This window comes from Salvelinus alpinus, chromosome 11, assembly GCF_045679555.1.
Source record: "Salvelinus alpinus chromosome 11, SLU_Salpinus.1, whole genome shotgun sequence".
NCBI classification, from domain to species: Eukaryota; Metazoa; Chordata; class Actinopteri; order Salmoniformes; family Salmonidae; genus Salvelinus; species Salvelinus alpinus.
This window is the reverse complement of record NC_092096.1, coordinates 26332576-26346736: the sequence shown is the minus strand read 5'-3', so window position 1 is coordinate 26346736 and position 14161 is coordinate 26332576. Positions and strand designations below refer to the sequence as shown.

At 46.1% G+C, this 14161-nt stretch overlaps 1 protein-coding gene across 1 annotated transcript in view; it reads right to left on the bottom strand.

The window, feature by feature from the left end:
* Positions 1-14161, bottom strand: part of snd1 (staphylococcal nuclease and tudor domain containing 1) — a 351126-nt gene that overhangs the window by 135629 nt on the left and 201336 nt on the right. The window lies entirely within an intron of this gene.

Sequence of the window (14161 nt, the reverse complement as noted above, 5' to 3'; positions counted from 1 at the left end):
ACAGTGGGGAGAAAGAGAGAGACAGTGGGGAGAGAGAGAGAGAGACAGTGGGGAGAGAGAGAGAGAGAGAGACAGTGGGGAGAGAGAGAGAGAGGGGAGAGAGAGAGAGAGAGAGAGAGAGAGAGAGAGACAGTGGGGAGAAAGAGAGAGAGAGAGACAGTGGGGAGAAAGAGAGAGAGAGAGACAGTGGGGAGAAAGAGAGAGAGAGAGAGACAGTGGGGAGAAAGAGAGAGAGAGAGACAGTGGGGAGAAAGAGAGAGAGAGAGACAGTGGGGAGAAAGAGAGAGACAGTGGGGAGAAAGAGAGAGAGAGAGACAGTGGGGAGAAAGAGAGAGAGAGAGACAGTGTGGGAGAGAGAGAGAGAGACAGTGGGGAGAAAGAGAGAGAGAGAGAGACAGTGGGGGAGAGAGAGATAGTAAAGAGGGAGAGATATAGAAGAGAGAAGGTGAGAAAGAAAGAGTGAGAGAAAGGGAAAGAGATGAAGGACAAAGAAGGGAAAATGGGGCGTAGTAAGAAAGCTTTGTAGGGGGGACTGAATGGACAAGTACACAGACACACGGGAGTACACACACACCGTTTCCTTCACTGCAGGACTGATGAGTGTGCCTATCTGCTGGACCACATATAGAACTATACAACTACAGGAGGCATGATGGAAGGGACATTTGCTCACCACTTGACAACAGCACAAATACTAAAATAATGGCAGCAGAGCTTTGTGAAGCCTAATGGTCAGAAATGATCCTACTGAGCAACATGAATAATACTGGCCTATACACGGAATCACATTACACACTAATGGACAAGCTGGCGGGCGGCAACACACGTGTGTAAACACATGTACACACACACCTCATTATCTCCTGCTACAGCTCAATATTTGGTTGTTTTGTCACCTTCTCGCTGGCAAAGACCATGTCTTACCTATCGCCTGCATACCAACACCATGAAATGGGCTGGCTGTGTACTGAGTGGCTGTGGGCTGACTAAAGCATCATGCCTGGCACAGAGTGTTTCTAGGGCCACTCAGGGGCCCCCCAGCAGAGGTGATAATGTGGCCCATTGATACCGGTGGGCCTTTCACCGCTCGGGGGATACCCCCGCATAACAGATATAGGATATAGGGGATATAGTCTATACAAACAGAGGAGTACTGTGTTATTTTAATAAATGTAGCTTATGAATAATTTCTGTCTGCATGCACCTGCCTGGGCTTGTTTTCTCTTTCTCTGAGGTAACAGACTGCATTCACACCCCTGGAGCTCTGGAGCTGATCTGAGCTGTGGCGGCTGATTGGCGGCCCACGCGAGCCACTTTAGTTTCCCGTCCAAAGTAAAAACGCTCACAATGGAGGGCTAGGGGTGGGGAGGGTCGACTGCTTTAGAGCAGAGCCCAGATGGCTCCCAGTGGAGGGCTTGAAGGACCCAAAATGGCTCCCGTCGGAACACAAATGTAGCTCCGGTAATCTCCTAAACGCTTGGATTGTAAACCGGTGTTCAAAACAAAAAAACACAAAACAAGAGAGTGGGTGGGAACTCATTGTTTAAGACTACAAAGACTACAAAAGACCAATCCTTTTTTGGAGTCCATTGAAGTGGAGGGCTTAGAAGGACTTTTAGCTGATCAACTACTACAGACTTTGCTCACTAGTCGCTAATTCACTTGGCTGTTTCAAAGGGTGGGATTAGATGGTTAAGATGTCACCAAAGGGCCACACTTCTCATACAAAACAGTCCCCCGGGGTTTGAAATTAAACGCCTTTTGATAAGCTCTCACGATCGTTTGAGAAGTCGAATGAGCCGGGACCTCGATTTAACGTCGTCCCCACCTGGGAATCAGGAGACAGAGAGATACTCTCACTTCCTGGTGTCTTCAATCACCAGTGACTGTATCTCTCACACACTTTAAATCTGCTTTTTTACGGCACTGTCCAATTACCAGGCCAGAGTTCTGCGCCGTATAAACGCAGAGCTGCATAAGTCAAAAGAGCTGCCGGTGGTCGTAAAACACAGGAGAGGGAGGATCAGGGGCTGGAGAATGATTCTCAGGTTGGACTCTGTCACTGCTGTCTGTCTCTCTGTGTGCGTGTCTGTGTGCGCGTGTGTGTGTGTCTCTCTGTGTGCGTGTCTGTGTGCGCGTGTGTGTGTGTCTGTGTGCGCGTGTGTGTGTGTGTGCGTGCGTGTCTGTGTGTGTGCGTGCGTGTCTGTCTGTGTGCGTGCGTGTCTGTGTGCGTGCGTGTCTGTCTGTCTGTGTGCGTGTCTGTGTGCGTGCGTGTCTGTCTGCGTGCGTATCTGTCTGCGTGCGTATCTGTCTGCGCGCAGCTGTGTGTGCGTGCCTGTCTGTCTATGTACGCGCGCATGTCTGTCTGTCTGTGTGCACGCGCATGTCTGTCTTTCTGCATGTGTATGTGTCTGTCTGTGTTTGCGCATGTGTATGTGTCTGTCTGTGTTTGCGCATGTGTATGTGTCTGTCTGTGTTTGCGCATGTGTATGTGTCTGTCTGTGTTTGCGCATGTGTATGCGTCTGTCTGTGTTTGCGCATGTGTTTGCGTCTGTCTGTGTTTGCGCGTCTGTCTGTGTTTGCGCGTCTGTCTGTGTTTGCGCGTCTGTCTGTGTTTGCGCGTCTGTCTGTGTTTGCGCGTCTGTCTGTGTTTGCGCGTCTGTCTGTGTTTGCGCGTCTGTCTGTGTTTGCGCGTCTGTCTGTCTGTCTGTCTGTCTGTCTGTCTGTGTCTCTGTCTGTCTGTCTGGGTGGGTCTCTGTCAGGGTCTCTGTCTGTCTGTCTGTCTCTCTTTCTGCCTGTGTAGATCTCTGTCTCTCTGTCTGGGTCTATGTCTGTCTGTCTGACTGTCTGTCTGTCTGGGTCTCTTTCGTCCTGTGTGGGTCTCTGTCTGTCTGTGTGGGTCTCTGTCTGTATGTCTGTCTGTCTTTTTCTTCATGTGTATATCTCTGTCTCTCTGTCTGGGTCTCTGTCTGTGTCTGTCTGTCTGGGTCTCTGTCTATCTGTGTGGGTCTCTTTCTGTCTGGGTGTCTGCCTGACTGGGTGTCTGCCTGTCTGGGTGTCTGCCTGTCTGGGTGTCTGCCTGTCTGGGTGTCTGCCTGCCTGTCTGTCTGTCTGCCTGTCTGGGTGTCTGTGTGGGTCCGTGTCTGTGGTTCAGCCACAGCCTCTAATTTACAAACGTAAGCATGTCTTTCTGAGTGAATAACAAGAGTAAAGACAGGCAGGCAGGGAGGTTGGCACTGATTCATCCATTTACATAAAAAGCTCTTTATGAGTAATGCAAACCTGTCAACAGGTTGTGTGTCATCACTACATTAAAAGAGATGGAACACTCAGAGAGGGTTTCCTTATCATCATACAAGTCAGCTGAGTTCCATGAGACTTTCAGTTACAAATCAATTGATGTGGGAGACTGTGTGTATTGGGACAATGCAGAATGACTCAGTCAGCCTCAGATGTAAGTATCATGGCTGACGTGTGACAGTGAGTGAGCTGTAATCTGCACTAAGGGTGTGTGTGTAGGTCCTTCTATCCTTGTGGTGACCAAAAATCCCCCAAAGTCCCCACAAGGATAGTACAACAAGGAAAAAGCTCTCTCGTGGGGACATTTCCCACATCCCCACGAGAGCAAAGGCTATTTTAAGCTTAGGGGTTGGGTTACAAATAGGGTTAGGGGTTCGGAGGTAGGTTTAGGGTTTGGGTTACAAATAGGGTTAGGGGTTAGGAGGTAGGTTTAGGGTTTGGGTTAGGGTTATGGAAAATAGGATTCTGAACGGAAATACATTTTAGATCCCCACGAGGATAGAAGAACAAAACAGGTGCTTGTGCCACAGAAAGCAGGAATGACAGAGGTGGGAGGGAGAGGGTAAACACCATCATTCATCCTCCATAACCCCTCCGTCCATCCTCTGATATCCCTCTTTCACCATCATTCCCCTCTCCATCTGCTTGATGACAAGAACCTCAGTCTCTCCAACCGACAGCTCTGCTCACCCACTGGCATTAGACATGTATCACATTGAGCCCTGGAGGGGGGGAGGGGGTACTGGGGGCAGGGTATCAACATGCTCAGAGCAATCTTAAGCACTTATCAGAGAGCGAGGGATGGAGGAAAAAAGAGGGACGGAGAAAAAGAGGTAGAGAGAGAAGGGGACATAGGAGAGATTTCACTGGCTCGTCCACTCAAAACCCTAACTCAAAAACAACGGAAAACTTTGATCAAAATCCATATGTGGATATTTTTGACAAATAAAATAAATCCATTGGGTGTGGTTCATGTGTTGTGATGGGAGAAGAAAAGGCATCGAGACGTTGATGGGACAGGAGTGCTGAATCAGTGGGGGTCCCAGTCAACCTTGAAAGCACCATTTCAGAGGTATCGAACAGCACCCAAAATTCATCCTCTCGCCTTTCACTGAAATATAGATTAGGACTGGGAATTGCCAGCGACCTCACAAAACAACATCATTATGATATTTAGGTGCCGATAAGATATGCATTGCAATTATCACGATTCTTTACTGTATGTATTGTGATTTGATACTGTGATTTTATTACGATTTGTTGTTCCAAACATATTGCTCACCATATGTCTGCCTCAGAGGGACAAGAGCCATGAAAATAAAGCGCTGAAAACAAATTGTCTCCCTATTAAAAATGGAGGAAAAGCTATGAAGGAAAAATACTGGAGTTTTGGTGAGCAGGTACAGCCAACTAGCGCAAAAATATTGCAATAGTCAAAACAACATATCGGCAAAAATAAGATTGATATGTAACTGTATCGATTTCCCCCATCACTATTATAGATTCCTTTAGGTGGATATACTGTAAGTTCATATAAATTATAAATTTTCCCACTCTGCGTTCCGGACTGGCATTCCGACTGGACACAAATCGATAAACCTCGCAGTCTGGTGCGTTTTATAGTGAGGTGGAAATAAATCAAATAAATGTCCGTGATGATAAGCAGGAAACCAAATAAATAAATGAACAACTATTACCTGGAAATAAATACATTATGCAGGACAGGTTTCTGTATGACAGCCCGTGTGAATGCCATGGCAGCTCTATTATCTAGCACTGCAAGGGGAGGGGGTGTGTGTGTGTCTCTGGTACAGTGTTCTGTTAGCGCTGTTGGTACGTTTGTTGACAGCACTGCTGCGAGGGTAACGGTGCGTACAGTGCTATCCGAGAGGGGACGACATCTTAATGAGTGTGTGTGTGTGTGTGTGTTTGTCAATCACTGCTTACTAAAGAGAATAAATTAAAATGGAAAGATTCATAATATTCAGCAAAAAAGAGAAGACTGGGTCAAATTAGCTGTGGAGGGTTGCATGTCGAGCTATTGGCACACACACACACACACACACACACACACACACACACACACACACACACACACACACACACACACACACACACACACACACACACACACACACACACACACACACACACACACACACACACCTACGTTAGTCTTCACATAACCTTATAACCACCAAATTACACCTGGAACACCACCAGTAATGAAGGGAATAAATTGCACATAATAACACTAATAGCAGGGTAGGCTGGGATGATGATGGCTTCACATTACAGACCAAGGGCCTATTTGTCAAGCACCCTTACAGCTCCTCTTCAAATCATTAAGGTTGTTTCTTCTTCCTAATAATCCTTTCAAAACATAACGACCACGGTCATTATGTGGACATTTCCTGGGCTGCATCCCAAATGGAACTCTTCCCTTTATAGTGCACTACTTTTGACCTGGGCCCATAGGGACAAAGCAAACATAAAGAGGTGTAACAGACATACAGGCCTATGACACCTTGGTGACGTCCATCACCTTGCCCAACCTAAAACAATCCCACATTTTAGACCAGGTAGGGTCAAACTCAGTCCATGGACGGCCTGGTGTCTGCTGGCTTTTGTTATTTCCTTTCAATGAAGACCTAGACAAGCAGGTGAGGGGAGTTCATTACTAAACAGTGACCTTCATTCATCAGTCAAGTACAATGGAGGAGCAAAGACCCGTGGGCGCTCAGCTCTCCGTGGAATGAGTTTGACGTGTTAGGTTATGGCGGGGCACTTCTGCCGGATCGAAGGCCTCGTGGTTTCAGGGTCAAATCTATAAATATAGATCACCTTAAAAAATAAATAGGTAGTTGACGTTCATCGATCCCCTAATGGGATTGATCTGCTTTGGATGATAATGCTGTGGTAATGGCCTCTTAATTAAAGTGGCTACATGTGGCCTAATGACAAATACTGAGGACGAACAAAACACGCACACTATGAACACAAATAGGCAAATAGGTCAGGGCCTGGGCCAAATAACTAGGAACTAGGGATGTTAACGGTTAACCATTAATCGGTTAGGCATCGAAAATACATTTGACCGGTCATGCTTATCGGTCTATAGGTTAATTAGCATCATTTCGTGGAATTCAATTGGAGCGTGTGCATTTTAGTTGGGATAGTTAAGCAACAAGGCCAGAGGGGGTGTGGTATATGGCCAATATACCACGGCTCAGGGCTGTTCTTATGCGCAACGCGGAGTGCCTGGATTACAAATCTAAATCTAAATTTATTGGTCACATACACGTGATTAGCAGATGTTATTGTAGGTGTAGCAAAATGCTTGTGCTTCTAGCTCCGACAGTGCAGTAATGTCTAACAAATTACACAACATATAACCAATACACACATCTAAGTAGGAATGAAGGAAGACTATATACATATATGGACGAGCGATGTCAGAGCGGAACGGACTAAGATACAGTAGAATAGTATAGAATACAGTATATACATATGAGATGAGTAATGCCAGATATGTAAACATAATTAAAGTGACTAGTGTTCCATTCCTTAAAGTGGCCAGTGATTTCTAGGCTATGCCTATAGGCAGCAGCCACTCAGCTGTTTAACAGTCTGATGGCCTTGAGGTAGAAGCTTTTTTTCAGTCTCTCAGTCCCAGCTTTGATGCACCTGTACTTACCACGCCTTCTGGATGATAGCAGGGTGAACAGGCAGTGGCTCACATCGGGTGCTGTAGGTGTCCTGGAGGGTGGGTAGTTTGCCCCCGGTAATGTGTTGGGCAGACCGCACCACCCTCTGGAGAGCCTTGCGGTTGTGGGCGGTGCAGTTGCAGTACCTGCGGTGATACAGCTTGACAGGATGCTTTCAATTGTGCATCTGTAAAGGTTAGTGAGGGTTTTAGGTGACAAGCCTAATTTCTTTAGCCTCCTGAGGTTGAAGAGGCTCTGATCCGCCTTCTTCGCCACACTGTTTGTGTGGGTGGTCCATTTCAGTTTGTCAGTGATGTGTACACCAAGGAACTTGAAGCTTTCCACCTTCTCCACTGCGGTCCTGTCGATGTAGATAGGGGGGTGAACCCTCTGCTGTTTCCTGAAGTCCACGATCTTCTCCTTTGTTTTGATTACATTAATTGAGAGGTGGTTTTCCAGGCACCACACTCCCCGAGCCATCACCTCCTCCCTGTAGGCTGTCTTGTCATAATTGGTCATCAAACTTACTAATGTTGTTTCGTCTGCAAACTTGATGAATGAGTTGGAGGCATGCTTGGCCACGCAGTCATGGGTGAACAGGGAGTACAGGAGGGTGCTGAGCACGCACCCGTGTTGGGCCCCAAGTGTTGAGGATCAGCGGAGTGGAGGTGATGTTTCCTACTTTCACCACCTGGGGGCGGCCCGTCAGGAAGTCCAGGACCCAGTTGCACAGGGCGGGGTTCAGACCCAGGGCCTCGAGCTTAATGATGAGCTTGGAGGGTACTATGGTGCTGAATGCTGAGCTATAGTCAATAAACAGCATTCTTACATTTTATTAAAAATGTTATTTAACCTTTATTTAACTAGGCAAGTCAGTTAAGAACAAATTCTTATTTAAAATGACGGCCTACCCCGGCCAATGCTGGGCCTATTGTGTGCCACCCGATGGGACTCCTAATCACAGCTGGATGTGATACAGCCTTGATACGGACCAGGGACTGTAGTGACACCTCTTGCACTGAGATGCAGTGCCTTAGACCGCTGCGCCACTCGGGAGCCCTAGGTATAAATAAGTATTCCTCTTGTCCAAATGGGATAGGGCAGTGTGCAGAGTGATGGCGTTGCATCGTCGGTGGATCCATTGGGGCGGTAAAGCAAATTGAAGGTAAAGCAAATTGAAGTGGATCTAGGGTTGCAGGTATGGTGGAGGTGATATGATCCTTGACTATTATCTCAAAGCACTTCATGATGACAGAGGTGAGTGCTAGGGGGCTACAGTCATTAAGATAAGTTACCTTCGCCTTGTTGGGTATAGGAACAATGGTGGCCATCTTGAAGCATGTGGGGACAGCAGACTGGGATAGTGAGAGATTGAATATGCCCGTAAACACACCAGCCAGCAGGTCTGTGCATGCTCTGAGGACGTGGCTAGGGATGCCGTCTGGCCAGGCAGCCTTGCCAGGGTTAACACGTTTAAATGTTTTAGTCGCGTCGGCCACGGAGAAGGAGAGCCCACAGTCCTTGTTAGCGGCCGCGTCAGTGGCACTGTGTTATCCTCAAAGCATGCAAAGAATGTGTTTAGCCTGTCCGGAAGCAAGACAACGGTCTCGGCAACATGGCTGGTTTTCCTTTTGTAGTCTGTGATCGTCTGTAGTCCCTGCCACATGCGTCTTGTGTCTGAGCCGTTGAATTGCGACGTTTAGCTTGTTTGATTGCCTTGTGGAGTGATTAACTACACTGTTTATATTCTGCCATAATCCCAGTCACCTTGTCATGGTGAAATGCGTTGGTTCGCGCTTTCAGTTTCTATCCACGGTTTCTGGTTAGGGTAGGTTTTAATAGTCACCGTGGGGACTACATCTCCTATACACTTCCTTATAAACTCAGTCACCGTATCAGCGTATTCGTCTAGATTATTTTCGCAAGCTTCCCGGGATTTCCTGTTTGAGTTTCTGCCTATAGGAAAAGAGGAGCAAGATGGAGTCGTGGTCAGATTTGCTGAAAAGAGGGCGGGGGAGGGCCTTGTACGCATTCCGGAAGTTTGAATAGCAATGGTTGAGAGTCTTAGCAGCGCGAGTACTACAGTCGATATGTTGATAGAACTTCGGCAGCCTAGTCCTCAAATTTGCTTTGTTAAGATCCCCAGCTACAATAAATGCACCCTCAGGATATGTGGTTTCCAGTTTGCATAAAGTTCAGTGAAGTTCTTTGAGGGCCGTCGTGGTATCGGCTTGAAAAGGGATGTAAACGGCCGTGACAATGATGGAGGAGAAGCCCTAAGCCGTGGTATATTGGCCATACACCACAAACCCCCGAGGTGCCACATTTCTATTATAAACTGGTTACCAACGTCATTAGAGCAATAAAAATACAGATTTTGTCATACGCATGGTAAATGGTCTGATATACCACGGCTGTCAGCCAATCAGCATTCAGGGCTCGAACCACCCAGTTTATAATACATTTTAGAATACACATAGAATGCTTAATATTAGGCGCCAGTACAGAACGAAAGCTTTCCTTTGAGGGTAATTTCATACATATCTGTTTTACTGTTTATAAATTAAAGCACTTTGTTTCTAGTCCCCCCCATTAAGTATTTGGAAAAATGTATGTTTCTAGTATGCATGATTTTCTGTTGGTCACATCATTTTACTGTTTGGAACAAATGTAAGCGTTTGTTAAGTTATGAGGATCGGTTAGTCGGCAGCAAAAGCTAGAGAAATGTTCATCCCTACCAGGAATGTTTCTATCAAAACTGAATGATGGAGACAGAGAAATGACAAAACAAATCCTCTTCCTATTCTCCTGATCAATGAGACTACAAAGACTGTGGTTACTCCCTGATGAAGGCCATGCTGCCGAAACACAGAGTTAACTTTTTCTTCTATTGAACATGCCATAAGTAAAATAAAGGCATTTTTAAGTAATTATAAGAAGAGTGCCATAGTAATTTGTTTGTTTTTGAAGACAACAAAGGCCAAAAGAAACCTTCTAGGCCTCTCAGGTAGACAAGGGAGGAGGGCCAGTTATCCAGACCATTTGCCTCTCCCCATAAGCCCTGTCCCTGTGTGTCTAAAGGGGCCTGGGGCTATTGAGTTGCCCTCCCTGGCCTGGACCGATCTCCTGACATCTGACTCATGACCACTTGGTTTCCTCTGGCGGTGAAGCAGCCAGGTGTGTCCAATAACCAGGGGAGCGGTGAGAGGAGACGTTTGCTCGTTTGTTTCGGGTTAGCTGTGTCACTGTCGATATACAGCGCTGTCAAGAGTGGTCACCTGCTGTATGCATGATAGTGTGTGCGGATGTGTGTGTGTGGATGTGTGTGTGCACATTGATGAGTGTGTGAGTACATAAAGTTCCCTGAGTAGAGCTCTGCTGCCCTGTAGCAACAGCAGCATCTTTACGCTCCAACACGGTAAAAGAGCTGAGAACACGGCATATCAACCCGTCACTCAGACCTCTTTAAAGTCCACACAGAGTCGCCACTAGCTAAACAACATCGGGGGAGGGGGGGGGGACTTGGTAAGCGTCTCAAATTGCACCCTATTGACTATATAGTACACTACATCTGACCAGGGCCCAAAGGGAATAGAGTGTCATTTAAGACACAGCCTGGGAAAGGACTGGCAGAATAACACAGAAGCACTCTGGGTTTTTAAGAGTCCGGGAGAGGGGTGAGCCCGGGAGCACAGGTGGAAATCACAGAGCGCAGCAATAAGTGCTGAGGGAAGTGTGTGTAAACTCTGTGAGAGGCTTCTCCATAAACATTTATTGCTTAACCTCTCACCATGTTGACAGGCGCTGGACGTGGGCACACACACAGAGCTGGATGCAGGACACAAGCTCACACACCCCAAATCCAACTCTGTCCTCCCACAGCTTCACTCTCACTTCTCCAGAGCTTTTGCCATGTAGCTTTTCAAACAGCACTTTGTCCTCTGCCTTCAAATGAACTAGGCCTATACCTCCCAGTAGACCAGTCTTTGGCATTCACAGCGCTGTGTGTCTAAGCTAGATAGCTACACTCTAGCCTGCTGTCCCATCAACCTTCAGCACTCTGCTTAGGGTGGTCTGCTCTTGTAATCAGCGCTCATATCATAGAAGGAAGGTCTCGTCACGCACGCACACAGGGAGGCAGCATAGTCTAGATGCACTTGTCTCTGACACAAAGCAGGCATGTGAGGTTTACAAAGGTGCACAGTGTGTGTGTTTTGTTATGTCCACTCCTAAGGACCCCTGTGCGATCAATGTGACTCGGAGGCCCATGCATCACTGTCACAGTGGGCCGATTGCACCCCTCTCTCCAAACGATCGGGGGTCATTAGCAGGCCAGTGAAACATGAATGATCCCCCCCCTACCACCGCCCCCTTGGCAAATTCACTCACAAAAGACTCTGCCTCACATTAATGAGTTTCCCTCATCAATAGATAATTTATGTTTGCCCAGAATGAGTCTCCTGTCTGCCGATTGAAAAAAATACAGAGAGAGAGGTAGAGAAAGCGAGAAATGGCAGAAGGCTCCCGGGTTGTAATGAAAGGATGTACCGTCTGCTCGAGTCGCTAAACGATTTGTCGTGGCTATGACAGGCGAGCGGGATGAGGGGAAAATAACAGAAAAGGGAGAATAAGAAACAGAGAAGGCTGATTGGGAGGCGAACATCCAACATCCCTCTCCACCTGAGTTAGCAGGGAAAACAAAAAGTATTTACCATTGTTGTGGAGGGGTGGAATACTTTTTTTCTAGTGCTTATTATATCCCAGCGTCTGTTTCGTTTTGGGATAAGGAGAGGAGATCAAAGGACGAATCTCTCTCGCTCTCAATTCAAGGGCTTCATTGGCATGGGAAACATATGTTAACATTGCCAAATCAAGTGAAGTAGATCATAAACAAAAGTTAAATAAACAAAAATGAACAGTAAACATTACACTTACAGAAGTCCCAAAAGAATAAAGACATTTCAAATGTCATATTATGTCTATATACAGTGTTGTAACAATGTGCAAAATAAATAAACATAAATATGGGTTGCATTTACAATGGTGTTTTTTCTTCACTGGTTGAAATTTTCTTGCGGCAACAGGTCACAAATCTTGCTACTGTGATGACACACTGTGGTATTTCACCCAGTAGATATGGGAGTTATTCAAAATTGGGTTTGTTTTCGAATTCTTTGTGGATCTGTGTAATCTGAGGGAAATGCATGTTTCTAATATGGTCATACATTTGGCAGGAGGTTAGGAAGTGCAGCTCAGTTTCCACCTCATTTTGTGGGCAGTGTGCACATAGCCTGTCTTCTCTTGAGAGTCAGGTCTGCCTACGGTGGCCTTTCTCAATAGCAAAGCTATGCTCACTGAGTCTGTACATAGTCAAAGCTTACCTTAAGTTCGGGTCCGTCACAGGTACCCTCTGTTTGTACTCTGTTTTGGCACAAATAGCAGTCGTTTTTTTGCGCTCCCTCTCTCATGAATGAGTTAGAGGAGAAGTGGACACGTCCATTACGGAGTTCTCTCCCAAACGTGTCCAATTAAAGACAAATTGGCGCTGCCATTCTCTCTATAAAGGCTGGTTTGTAGGGTTTTCTGCTGGGTCTCTTGTTTAGACCTGGAGCAGGTAGAGTGTGTGAGTGTATTCTGGCAAGAGGGGAACAGCTGAAATGCCCCACACAGACAGGCCAATCAGATCTACTGTAGCTTTGATTGGACTGATCATGTCAACATCATACTTTCACAATCTTAGCTAGAGCTCGACAAGCAGTCGTCATGAATCACGTCGACAATCTACTGGAAAATCCCTTTCAATGATTTTACCTTTATTTAACTAGACAAGTCAGTTAAGAACAGGGGGTTAACTGCCTTGTTCAGGAGGCAGAACGACACATTTTAACCTTGTCAGCTCGGGGATTTGATCTAGCAACCTTTCGGTTACTAGTCCAACGCTCTAACCACTAGGCTGCCTGCCGCCCCAATCCTTGTCATATGAAGAAAAATTATAGATAAAACGTGTCGGACCATTGGACATAAACATAAGTCAAAAAGTTGGGAATTGCTAATTCAACAATGAGTGGCTTGCAATGAATCAACGGCTAACTTTTGCTTCCCCTGCCTGCTATTCAGAGGAGACGGTGTACGGTCCAAGTCTGGGTTTAAGGATTTAAAACATTAAGTCTGAAGGATCTATTTTCCAAACTTATAAGGATAAACATTCACACGCAACACCATGGGACAGAAAAGGTTGAATACATTGGCCATGCAGTCAAAACAGCATGACTTCAGCCGCATTCAAAACAACTGGATACTAATAACTGGGAAATCTCAGACTTCAGTGCGTTCAAGACAACTGGGAACTAGGGAAAAAACAACTTCAGATTGGAAACATACGTGTTGAATGGTCATTCAACTCGGAATTCCATGTGGGGAACGCTGGCCTCTTTCTAGAGCGCCGACCTGAAGATCACTGACATCATGATTCCACAGTGTTTTTTCCCTGAGTTCCCAGCTATCTTGAAAGCGCCCGAAATCCAGAGAATGCAAGACTTTGATGACAAAGTTTGCCCACAAGAAGGACCGCCTCGCCACATTCAAGTAAGCACAGCACAACAACGGTCCAAAACATGTCTTGCATACGGCTGCATAAATGATGTAATATGCCAGGGAGATATGTATACTGTAGCTAAGAAAATACTACTAATTGTATGTTGTGTAGTAAGCTGTTAGTAGCCTATGTGTCTCAGCCTAAGAGTTTTGTCCGTCTCCCCCTCAAAACTTACCCTACTGTTTTGACTTGGTGGTGCACATGTAGCCTACAGCCTGTTCTCGAGAAATGTCATCGTAGAATACTGTAACAGCTTTCATTGTCTGCTTATATGCCCCGTTTTTTATCCTCCAGTTGACTTGGTGTACAGGTAGAATACTGTAAGAACGGCCCATGTTCTGAATTCTGTCGCTGTACATTTCAAAAGTGCTGAACAAATAGTGAGACTACTCGCTCATTAATGTCTTAATTGAAATGACGGCTTGCCACTTATCCACTCATCGTTCCCTTATGCCATAGTTTGTACATCTCAATTGTTATATTGCTTATATAGATCTCTCTCTCATTAGGATCTTATTAATCATTTTAGGCAATATTCGAATGATTTCATTGTTTTGCA